At 41.8% G+C, this 13,097-nt stretch overlaps 1 protein-coding gene across 6 annotated transcripts in view; it reads left to right on the top strand.

Annotated features, from left to right (window-relative positions):
• Positions 1-13,097, top strand: part of COG5 (component of oligomeric golgi complex 5) — a 439,997-nt gene that overhangs the window by 417,389 nt on the left and 9,511 nt on the right. The window lies entirely within an intron of this gene.

The raw sequence follows: 13,097 nt of genomic DNA, 5'->3' as shown, positions 1-13,097 counted from the left end.
ATCGGCTCACAGGCCAATGAGTCGCAGGTTTGATTCCAGTCAAGGGCACGTACCTTGGTTGTGGTTTATCCCCGGCCCTGGTTGAGTTGTGTCTCTCTCACATCCATGTTTCTCTCTCTCCCTCCTACTCTATCTGATGATAAATATAAAAATATCCCTGGGTGCAGATTTTTTTAAAAAATGAGGTAAGAGAGTCCAGGCACAAAGAAAAAAATGTTTTTAATATTTTCCCCTCATTGATTTTAGCTAGAGTGGAAGGGAGGGAGAGAGAGAAACATCGACTGGTTGTGTCCCACAAGACCCGGACCAGGGCCTGGGATTAAACCTGCAACCAAGGTACATGCCCTTGACTGGGAATCGAACCTGCAATCCTTCAGTCCTTGGGGTGACACTCTAACCACTGATCCAAAGTGGCTAGGGTGAAAAAAACTTTTAAAATAAAAATAAAAAAGAGAGTCTATTCATATGGCTTTCTAAAAATGGGCTAGAACAAATAATAAGCATTATATCCTTTAATCACTTTTCTCTCTTATTTCATCCAAGCTTTTGGTAGAAAATTCAGGTGTAATGTCACTTGAAATGTAAGAATCATAGATTGTTGATTGAAAAGGGAATCCTGGGCTATGTACTTGGCAAAGATTTTTTTAATGTCAACACAGTGGCCTGAATTGTTTTTCCTCAAATGTCTATTGGTATAGAGGTGGGTTTCAAAAAAAGTTTTAAGTGAATCACAAGTGGAGATTTCAAAACACTTAAAGTGGGCACTACTAAACATGGAGAAGTTGAAAGAATAAGAGGTTCTAAGGTTACTGATTCACCAGTCATATGTCTGTATCATAAAACTAACCTTAGTAAAACTCCTATAAAATCTTGCTGTGGCCGGTGTGTCTCAGTTAGTTGGAGTGTCGTCCCATACAACAAAAGGCGGCGGGTTCCATTTCCAGTCAGGGCACATACCCACGTTGCAGTTTTGATCCCCAGTGGGGCACATTCAGGAGGCAACTGATCAATGTTTCTCTCTCTCTCTCTCTCTCTCTCTCTCTCTCTCTCTCTCTCTCTCCCCCCCCCTTCTTCTCTCCATCCCTCTCCCCCTCCCTCTCTCCAGTCTCAAAAAATAAAATAAAAATCTATTTGAATAAGATGGTAACACCACAGTCCTAGTTGGGTGACAAAATGCTGTCCTGAGTAATAGAATCAGTGTACTAGAGGATATTATTCAAGTAGTTATTGAAAAAGGTATGAGGAAAGCTTCGATTTGGGATTTGCTATATTAAAATTAGGCCATTATTTTCTATAGCCCCCTCTGTCATCTTTAGTTGTTTATTGCATGTGTACGTGTTAAAATAGTGCTCATCTTCCTGTTTGTTGAGGCAAGATGACTTTTACTGAAGTTGTGTCACTGGCCTGGCTGGTGGGGCTCAATTGGTTGGCTGTCTTCTTGTGCATGGAAAGGCTGCTGGTTTAATTTCTGGTCAGGGCACATGCTGGGGTTGCGGGCTTGACCCCCGGTAGAGGGTGTACAGGAGGCATTGATGTTTTGCTCTCACATCAGTGTTTCTCTCTCCCTCTCCCTACCTCCCTCTCTAAAAATCAGTTTTAAAAAAAGTGTCACAGTATGATGATACAAGTTCTGAGGGTTTCACATAAGATCAATTCTGCTAAAAGTCATTTAAGATGGGAGTTTTCTTTTAGTCTCCCAATTCTCACATGAGAAGAAGACTCTGAAACAGCACCTAAAGTCTGAATAGTGACACCTTTCAGTACCTATTTATAGAGAAAAATGAATGATTGACCAATGTATAATAAAAGAAAATCCTGGGGTTTTTTATATCTAGCTTCTCTCATAGAGCAATAGTCAATCTAAATGGGTTTTAAATTTTTGACCATAACTTACAGTAAGAGTTATTCTGTAGCACAGCCTGGCATAGGTCTGTGAGCACACATGCACACTATGTATCATGAAGCAGTAATTACTCTTACATGTGATGTGCTCTGACATTTCTTTTTTGTTTGATTATCTTAACCCACTAAATTGGTTTTATGACTCACTGATGGTTTGCATCTAGCAGTTTCTCACCTTTCTCATAGGGTTCTTAACACTTATATTTTACTGCTTTAGTAATGGGGGCAGAGTTTGTTCCTTTCTACAACTATAAAGATGTATGTCCTCTTCTGGGATTCTGGTACACCTGAGCTTCTTCCTGCAGTTAACTCCTTAGCTTACAAGGTCTCAGAACTTATATTATAATTATATGTTACCTATGGAGCATTCTCCATAAGTTGAATTTAGTGAAAAATTTCAACAGAGATTTATATCTGCCTGTATATTCCTACAGTTATATTGAATCCACAAAATTCTATTGAATAGATCTTAGTATTTTCTTAACTGATAGGACTTGGACAACCATTTGATAAAGATTTTAGGATTAATCAGATCAGGAAATAAAATGAAAGTATAGTATATTCTGAGGTCAAATCTAGCCCCAGTCTGCAAAGAATGTTTTATATCTCATCTTTTGAGAAGAGAGATGTCAGTGCGTACTACTGCCTCTACCTGTGAATGTTAGAAAAGCTCTTGGCCCTGCTGCAGGCTTCTCCACAGTTGTTACATGAAGAGAACTGATTTATGAAAGCTTACTTGTTTGGAGGGGTCTACAGAATCCCTTCCCAGAGAGAAGTAAATCAGTACAGAGTAATCTTTATTCCAGTAACCCAGTTCTAGGCCCCCTATTTGCTACCTGTAAAAATTTGTTAGAGATCTGTCTCTAATTCAAATTAGTTCTGAGCAGTTGCAATGAAAAAGCCCACTCTTGTTAATTTTCCCATCTGTGCTGTGGGTTGTAACAAGAAATAGGCATCATCCAGTGGCTGTGTATAGAATTGACTTGGCTCTGGTTCATGGTCTCTCCTCTCCTTACATTCTGAATCAGCTGAATGGCAGTCAGTAGGAGATTGGCCACATTCAATAGATCAAATACATGCAACAATAAGCAATTTGTATTGTTAGCTAATAACTAATAATATGAAAAATACTGCCCAGCCAGTGTGGCTCACTGGTTGAGCATCAACCCATGCACCAAGAGGTCACTGGTTCAATTTCTTGTCAGGGCACATGCCCAGGTTGTGGGCCAAATCCCCAGTGGGTAGCATGCATGAGGTGGCCAGTCGATGTCCTCTCTTATCAATGTTTCTATCTCTTTCTCTCTCCCTTCCTCTCTCTAAAATCAATAAAGGAAAACAAATTAAAAAATACTTTCCATGCCCTGGTCAGCATTGCTCAGTGGTTAGAGCATCAGTCCACATGCTGGAGGGTCTTGGGTTCGATTCCTGGTCAAGGGAAGGTACCTGGGTTTTGGGTTTGATCCCCAGCCCTGGTTGGGGCACATATGGAGGCAACCAATTGATGTGTCTCTCTTATATCAATGTTTCTCTTTCTCTCTCTTACTCTGTCTCTCTCTCTCTCCCTCCCTCCCTCCCCACACCCCTTTCACTCTTTCTCAAAATCAATGGGAAAAAGGAAAACATATCTTTCAGTGAGGATTAACAAAAAAAACTAAAACTTCCCAGTACGTCACTAAATGAAAAACCAGGCTACTAAACAGTATATATGATATAATCCCTACTATTTTTCAAATAACAATATATTTGTGTGTGTGGAGAGGAAGAGCCAAGAATGATAAACATCAAATGTTATCTTCAGATAGTAGGATCTTCATTAGTGATTTTTCCTTTTAAGATTGTCTATATTTTTCAAATTTTCTGTCTTGATTGTTTTATAGTTATAGTCAGACAAGTCAATAAACATATTTTTAAATCCCTCTTGCAGCGTTTTTTCCATTTTAAAATAATAGAGCTAAAAAAATAATATAAAATATAAAAAATCATTATACACTTTGGAGGAGCGGGAGGAGGCAAGAATAATGGGCAACCATACAATCCCCACCTCGCAGGTTGGAATTAACGACTGTGGCTGCAGAAGGCAGTGGACCCTTTGCAAGGGAGTGTGACAGTGCCAGCCAGAGACCCGGGGCAGTGCCCCCGACACAGACACAGGCCTCAGCAGGGCTCTTCTCTCATCAGGCAGCCATCTGTCACGGGACACTTTTCTTCTTGACAGTGATATTAGTGGACTGTTTAATTCAGCCAGCAAGTTTCTTGCATACATTTACCTTTTGTTGTCTACACTAGAGTGTCTCAGGCAGCAGGAATCTTTTCTTACCCTGGGCAGAATGCTGCCTCACAAAGCTGCCGACTAGGGATTTGCCCTGGGTGATTTCTTTTTCTGCACAGGACAGTCAGCTCCACCTGGCCAGGGGCCTAGAAAGCTCTGACCCTTGACATTCTCAGTGCAGGTCTTTGTGAGGCAAAGGACAGAAAAGGGATTGCATGCCTTTCACCAGCTCAGGGACCAGAATTGTCTTCAGGCAGGTACCACCACTTTTGCTCTGGAGGAAACAGCTTTGTTCCTGAATTTTGTCCACAGCCTGCTCTGCTAGAACTTTTGTTATGTTTAATGAAAGAGCAGGGAAAGCTGTCAGGGGATATGGACTATTGTGATGGGTCTGTTGGCATGAGGGTCCTTGGAAGAAAAAACCTCAATAACTAGAGTGTAGTGTTCATGTCAACTGTGTTTAGTTGTAGGCATGGTGAGGGTTTTTCATGTCTGCAGTTTGTATTGCTGACCATCTGCTGCTTGAAATCCCAGCCCTCCCTCCATGCCTGTGTGTCTGTAGAATAGAAAAGCAGCCATCACAGCAGCTGCCATTTTTAGCACTTTTAGCACTAGGACTTCTAAATGTGTTCTGTTCTTTCTTTCCACTTGTAAATCTGGGACTCGTCAACCCATTCCCTGAAATAACTATTTCCCAAGGTTTCTGGATTCTTAATTCCAAGTTTAGATTTTAGCATTGTAACCAGAAGGCTTGGTTTGGTTTGTTGTTTGCCAACACTTTGGCAGTGCTAGGAGGTACCCAGTCAACATGGAGGGATGGATATTTAGCTTATTTTTGTTTTAATTCTACCAGTCATTATTTAATCGTTTACTTTATGCTAAGCCTGTGCTAAGTGTTTTACTGATATTTTCTCGTTTCACCCTCACAACACTTGCAAGTCAGGTATGAGCCCCTTGAGGCCGTTGATGCTGAGAGAAGGTGAGTTGTCAGGGTAGCAGGTGTGAAAAGTTGTGAGGATTGCAGAGCTGTGTTTCAGATGCAGGGCTGCATGATCCCAAATCTGTGTTTGTAACCAACACACCCCTCTTCTTATTCCAGAAATTCTCATGTGTTTGTATTCTGATCTTAGAACCACATGTGAATGCTTCTATGAGTCATTTAGGAAAATGTCAGAAAATTTAAAAGAATCTGAACACACGCCCACACTTTGGTGGGAACCTTCTCTATGAAATGTCCCGTCTCACTCTCTTTCACCATGTACAGGCTTCTAGGAACCTTGAGCCCATTGCACCCTTTTGTTCTAAGAATGTCTGCATGAAACCCTCACCTTTTCAACCTGGTCTGCTGGGATTGACAATCTAGACTCCAAGAAAGGAAACTGCATGTCCTCTAACCTCTCTACTTTGAGCCCTGACTCACCCACAGTCTTCAGTCTCCTGTTTCACTCTCTTCTGGGATTCACACGGCCTCTAGTGGGCCTCTATCCCTCCTTCTCTCAGAAGGCCCTGCGTGTCTGGCAGGGAGGAATGTTTCCTCCTGGCACCTCACATTTCTGGGCTGGTTCCAGACCTCACTGTGCAGTCTCAGTGGTCCTGTTACCTTCCCAGACCCCTCACCAAAGGACGTTTGGAATGGGGGTGGACCGCAGGCCGATGCTCTAACCGCTGAGCCAAACCGGCCAGGGCTGGAATGGGGGTGGTGGCAGGTGGCGTGGGCCACCACTAATTTGGGTGTGCACACAGGAATAGTAGTACTTTTGTCTTTCTTCACTTTGTAATTATCCTTAACGTAAGATTTTCAGCTACACAGCTATCCATCACTTAACTGCGGAGATACCCTACTAGAAATACAGTTTTTTCTAATGGGACCTAACACTTGATTAATTAAGACTACCTACTAGCAGTAAAAGTTTAACCTCAAAAGTGCCACTACATTAATTTTTCTCTAAGAATGATATTGTGGCATTTGGGGTACCTGCATTTTATAGCAACTTAATTAATCTCCTTTTATTCCTTATATTATCTCAGATAGTGATTTATTTTTTAAATTGCTGGTATTTCAGATTCCACTTGAATTTAGGGAGAAGGGACATTCTCGTGCTGTGTTCTGTCAGACTCTTAAAAAGGCACCAGAAATAAAACGTCTGCATTTGATGTTTACAGTTAATTTTGTCAGTGACGCATAATATGGAATCAAATTTAGTTTTGCTTTCTATGGCTGTCTTGGCAGTCCTGTTAGTGGAAGATTTGGTCTTGGCAGAAAAATAACTGCTGTAACTCAGAGCTCCAGAGGGACAGTTGATTGACTAAAAGATCCCATTTTAAAATGAGCTGGGTGCTGCCAGGCCTGTGTGCAGGCCTCTCAGCCAGCAACTCCGTGTCCATTGGTCTCCAGACAGGACACATTCCTTTCTCCTTGTCTCCTTCCCTGCTTCCCTTTATCCTTCCCTTTTTGCCTTTGTATTGTTTGCAGTTTTCATCAAGAATATATTGAAGGAAATTAAAGGAAAACACAAATATTCAAACCATAAAAGTAATTTAATTACTCTAGGTAAGTTCAAATTTGACTTTGAAGTTCCTGAAGCAGATAAGAAACAGAATCAGCTATGTAATTCTCATTTTCAGAAGGAAGAAATATATCTATTCCTATGAGAAAGTTCAGTGTTTCTTAGTACTCAATTTTGAAGCCCTTTACATGGGACTTTATACAGGGAGCACCAAGAGAGATGGAGACCAAAATTCTTGATTATCTGCCTGTTGTTGAGGCAGAAAGGATTCCATAGGGTTGTTCTCCAGTAAGTCAAAGACTGTCTGTCATGCAGGGCTGACCTCCCAGGTTTCCTAGTGTCATAAACTAAGAACAAGATGAGCCCTGCAATGTTACATGGCACAGGCAAAGAGTAGGCTTTTCTGGGAAAAGGGGAAGGCCTCATAGAACCAGGAACAGCAGGGAAGGAGTGAAGGTGTGAGTTTCCCTGTCTCCCCACACCCTTCAGAGCGGCCTTTCAGGCCTGCAGTATGAGCCTGTGACCCAGTGGAGGAACCCCGTCCCCACTGCCTCTCTCCCCTTTTACAGCTCAGATGTGGGAGCATCTTGTCAATGGTACAGTAAGCAGACTTCTGGGCCACATGCTCAGTTTGGCATTCCAGGGAGCTGTCTGGGAATGCCAGCTGCTAGGCACACAGGGACCTTAAGCTATGTGAAGTTTCAGTTTTCCTTACTGGTATGAGAGGTTTCCAGTCTGTGGGAAGTGGAGCTGGGATACAGCCTCAACCTCATTCCAACCCAGAGTCAGCCTCCAGAGACCTTTAAGACAGCAGCCCTTGGTGCCTCACAGGAACTTACGGTCATGCCACGCAAAAATAATTCCAAGAGAGGCTGTGATGCTATGTAGGCAACTAGAGTCCACTTTGACCCAAAGAGAGCATTTGGGGTACCTAAAGGGGTAAAAATTGCATGTGCTTCAAATAGTATCCTATAAACATTATTTTCAGGTTGGGTTTTTTTGTGTTTGTTTGTTTGTTTTTAGAGAGAAAGAGAGAGAATGTGAGAGTGAAATACCGATTGGTTGCCTCACACATACAAGATTGAACCCGCAACCTGGGCAGGAGCCCTGACCAGGAATCGAACCCATGACCTTTTGGTGCACCAGACAACACTACTACCAACTTAGCCATACCAGCCAGGGCTCTTTTTTCTTTTATAAAAATAATTTTATTTTTCCATTACAGTTGACAAATACTGTATTAGTTTCAGGTGTACAACCCAGGAAAGTGATTAGACATTTATATAACTTATTAAGTGATCACCCCGATAATCTAGCACCCATATTGTATTATTACTGACTGTATTTCCTGTCCTGTATTTTTACACCCATGACTATTCTGTAACTACCAATTTGTACTTTGTTTTTTTGTTTTTATTTTTTAGGTTTACCAGTTTATTAAAGGATATGATAAAGGATAAAGATGAACAGCCAGATAAAAAGATACATAGGGCCCTGACTGGTTTGGCTTAGCGGTTAGAGCATTGGACTGCGGTCCAGAGAGACCCGGGTTCGGTTCCCGCTAAGGGCACGTACCTCGGTTGCAGTTTGTCCCCGGCCCTGGTTGGTCGTGCGGGTGGCAACCACTCGATGTGTCCTTTTCACGTCGATGTTTCTGTCTCTCTCTTCCTCTCTCTCCCTCCCACTCTATCTGAACAAAAAATGGAAAAATGTCCTCGGGTGAGGATTAAAAAAAAAAAAAAGATACATAGGGCAAGGTCTAGGAGGATCCTGAATGCAGAAACTTTTGTCTCCATGAAGTTGGTTGTGTCATCCAGTGTGGATGCGTTCGCCAGCTTGGAAGCTCTCCAAACTTCCTACCTTTGGGGTTTTATGGAGGCTTCTCCACATAGGCATGATCAATTACTAACTCCACTTCCAGCCCCACTCCCCTCTCTAGAGGATGAAGCGTAAGGCTGAAATTCCCAGCTGCTGCTGCTGCTTTTTTCAGAAATTAAACTTTTCTTTACTTTAGATAGAGCAAAAATTAGTCTCGGTAAATTTTGGTTTTATGAAACCAGATATTTCCTAATTATTATAGGCCACAATTTCTTTCTCTTCACTGCCTTCTAGAATATTTACTATATGGAAAATTTACACTTATTTTGCACTTCTTATAGCCAGTGGAAGCTTATTTAATATTTTATTTTGTTAAGTCTTTCTCCTACTCTACATGAGCAGTAAACCACTGGTGGACAATGGTTATAATAATCGTAGCTGGTAACAATTCCAGAGGCTATTGTATACCAGGTGTATTAGGCAGGTTATGCTGCAATATCAGATGACCTCAAAATATTGGTGGCTTAACATAGCAAAGTCCTTTTTTCCCTTGCTCATTGTACATGTTCATTGGAGTCATCAGGCAGCCTCTGCTCCAAATAGACTCTTAGAGTCTAGACTGACAGAGGCTCTGTCACAGCCTGTGCTCCTACGGTCTTCCCAACAGAGCAAGGGGATGTGGCAGGTTGCACACCACCTCTTTAATTTTTATTGAATTTATTGGAGTGACATTGGTTAACAAAATCATATAGGTTTCAAGTGTACAGTTCTATATACATCATCTGTATATTGTATTGTATGTTCTGGTCTACTTGCTCATTTATTTTATTTTTTAAATTCCACATGTAAGTGAAATCATATGGTATTTGTCTGACTTATTTCACTCAGCTCAATACCCTCTAAGTCCCTCTATGTTGCAGATGGCGGATTTCATTCTTTTTTTTTTTTTTTTTTTATGGCTGAGTTTTATTTCATTGTATTTATATACCACTTCTTTATCCATTCATCTGTTGATGGACACTTAGGTTGCTTTCATATCTTGACTATTGTAAATAATGCTGCTATGAACATATGGATGCTTAAGTCTTTTTATTTTTAATCCTCACCAAAGGATATTTTTCCATTTATCTTCAGATAGAGTGAGAGGGAGGGAGGAAGGGGGGGAGAGAGAGACACACACATAGACATATAGATATGGATGTGTCTCACATCTACTGGTTGTCTCCCACATAACCCTGAACAGGACCGGGAATGCACCACAACTGAGATACATTCCCTTGGCTAGAATCAAACCCACAGCTCGTTGGTCCAAGCGTCGAGGCTCTAACCACTGAGCAAAACCAGCCAGGGCTGGATGCATAAGTCTTTCGATTTAGTGTTTTGGGTTTCTTCTGATAAATAGCCAGAAGATGTATTGCTAGGTTCTTCGCTGTCTCTTGTTATACATAGCCTTTGTTTTAAAGTCTATTTTGGTCCGGCCAGTGTAACTTAGTGGTTGAGCATCAACCCATGTACCAAGAGGTTGCTGGTTCGATTCCCAGTCAGGGCACATGCCCAGGTTGTGGGCCAAATCCCCAATGGGGCGGCATGCAGGAGGCGGCCAATCGATGTTCTGATTGGGTGTTTAATGCTTCCTTATCTTCCAAATTTCTGATTTGATTCTCTGCTTCATCTACTCCACTGTGGATTCCCTTTATGTATTCATCATTTTAGTCATTGTATTCTTCATTTGTGACTTGTTTTTTTTTTTTTTTTCTTTATCAGTTTTTAAGTTTCTTGTCTATTTGTTGAAGTTCTGACTAAATTTATTTACTCTTCCCTTAAGTTCATTAAATATCCTTATAACTAGTGTTTTGAATTCTGCATCTGGTCAATTGTTTGTCTCCATTTTATTTTGTTTTTTTAAAGATTCTCCATTGATCTTTAGAGAGAGAGAAAGGGAAAGGGAGAGAGAGACAGAAACATCAATGTGAGAGTGAAACATTGATCAGCTGCCTGCTGCATGCCCTGTACTGGGTGGGGATTAAGCTCTCAACCCGGGCATGTGCCCTGACAGGGAATTGAACCTGCAACGTTTTGGTGTACAGGATGATGCCCAACCAAGTGAGCCACACCAACCAGGGCTGTAGTGGCTTAGTTCTTTTTCTGGAGTTGTGTTCTGTTCTTTTATTTAGTACAGGTTGTAACAGAATGGTACCAACCCATTTGGTTTCTCCACCTGTCCCACCAGTCTCCATGTGACTTATTCGGTATATACTTAGTTACAGGACTTTTGTTCAGCTAGATTTCAGGCACCTCTGAATGATGATTGTTCTGTAGTTTAGTTGTAATTTCTTTTTTTTTTAATCCTCACCTGAGGATATTTTTTCCATTGATTTTTAGAGGGAGGAAGGAAGGGAGAGAGAGAGAGAAACCGAGAGAGAGATTGATGTCAAAGAGACACATTGATTAGTTGCCTCCCAAACGTGCCCAGACCAGGGCCAGTTGGGGATCAAACCTGCAACCCAGGTATATGCCCTTTACGAGGAATCAAATCCATAACCCTTTGGTCCACAGGCTGGTACTCTAACCACTTAGCAACACACGCCAGGGCTAATTATAATTTTGATGTGGTTGTGGGAGAATGCGAGTTCCATGTTTGCCTACGCCACCATCTTGACTGGGAGCTCAGGCTGGTTTTTCTATAGGAGTGGTTGACAGTTTGAAATGGTCTTTTCTCTAGGGGTCTTTATCTCTCACTGAGTATGTTTGTCTGTTTTCAAAACAGGGTGATACCCTAGCCAGTGTGGCTTGATTGGGCATCATCCTGTGCACCAAAAGATGGCAGGTTTGATTGCTCATCAGAGCACATGCCTGGGTTGTGGGCTCCAACCAGGAGGCAGCCGATCGATATTCCACTCTTACATCAATGTTTCTTTTTCTCTCTCCATCTCCCTTCCTGTCACTTTAAAAATCTTTTAAAAACAAAACAGAACAAACACACAGGGTGAACAGTTGCTACCACTGAGATCCTCAAAGAAGCTGCAGGACAAAATCAAGAGCCAGTCAGCCTGGGGTTGAATCCTTGCTCTGCCCTTTCTAGCTTATATTTTATCTCTCTACCTCCCACCCCCAGTTTACCTGTCTATAAAATGGGATTGTCAGAGTCCTACCCCATTGGGTTTTTAGAGGAATAAAAGAGTTCATATATATATATGAACTCATATATATATAGCTTTTAAAGCAGTGCCTGACATGGTGTAGGTGCTGTATGTGGTAGCTATCGCTCTTGCTGCTCCTGCAGCTGCTGTTAAAACTAGGAGCTTTCACCTGGATGGAGACAGTGGCATCTGCACACAGTGATGCTACAGAAAAAAAAACAGAATTCCCTCAGCACATTATCATACCTGATTAGGCACTTGACTCATTGCCTAAAGCTTTGCAGCATAAAACGCTGAGAAATGATTTGGACCTTAAAAAAAATTTCAAGGCAGCCCTGGCCTGTTTGGCTCAGCAGTTGGAGCGTTGGCCTGTGGACCAGAGGTCCTGGGTTCAGTTCCCACTAGGGGCACGTACAAAAAAAAAAAAAAAAATTCAAGGCAGTCCGGCTGATGTGGCTCAGTGGTTGAGCGTCGACTGATGCACCAAGACATCACCGGTTCGATTCCCAGTCAGGACACATGCCCGGGTTGTGGGCCCAATCCCCAGTGGGGGGCATGCAGGGGGTGGCCAATCCATGTTCTCTCATAGATGATTCTATCCCTCTCTCCATCTCACTTCCTCTCTCTATAAAATCAATAAAGGGAAAAAAATTTTTTTTAAATTTCAAGGCAAATGCACTACACTCTCAGTACGGCCACAGGAGACCTTAGTCTTTATCCCATGCAGTGTCTGGTTCAGAGCTTTATGGGTTTCTGGTGATAGGCAACACAAATGAACTGAAATGTTTCTATAATAACTAAATAAAATAAATTACTGATAAATGTTATTTGATAAGACAGTTGAAATTAGAAAAATTTTATCAGAGAAAGGTTTTACTTATAAAATAATTAATATAAAGACATTCTTTTTAATAATATTCTGGGTCCAACAAGAACCACCTGACTGTTGAGAACACTCCTGACTTGACCTCCAGCCTGACCATCAGTGGAGGAAGGAGTTGGTCTGTAGTTTATGCAGGTCTGCAGCCACAGGCAAGTAACTGCCATGAGCTGAGGAGAGAGCTGTTTTACATGCTGGAGCCTTTGCTGCTCTGTTAGGAGACGTTGCTGCCATCTTACCTCTTGAGATTCTGCCTCTCCAGCTAGGCCTCTAATCACCTCTTGTCCATCAGAGCCCAAAGCCAAGAAGTCAGTAGGGGTTTCTAATTATTCTTGCCAAGCTTTTGACGAGGTGATAGACGATTGGTAGTGGGGTAGGTTTGCCTGAATGCTTCTGTGGAATGGTGGATGGTGACCCTAGACATGTAGCATATTAGAAGGGAGCTGGCACAAATCTTTTTTTTTTTTTTTTTTATCCTCACCCGAGGATATTTTTCCATTTTTTGTACAGATAGAGTGGGAGGGAGAGAGAGGAAGGGAGAGACAGACAGAAACATCGATGTGAAGGGACACATCGAGTGG

Source organism: Molossus molossus, unplaced genomic scaffold (assembly GCF_014108415.1).
Source record: "Molossus molossus isolate mMolMol1 unplaced genomic scaffold, mMolMol1.p scaffold_m16_p_7, whole genome shotgun sequence".
Lineage (NCBI taxonomy): Eukaryota > Metazoa > Chordata > Mammalia > Chiroptera > Molossidae > Molossus > Molossus molossus.
Note: the sequence above shows the minus strand (reverse complement) of the source record. Positions and strands in the feature narration are given on the sequence as shown.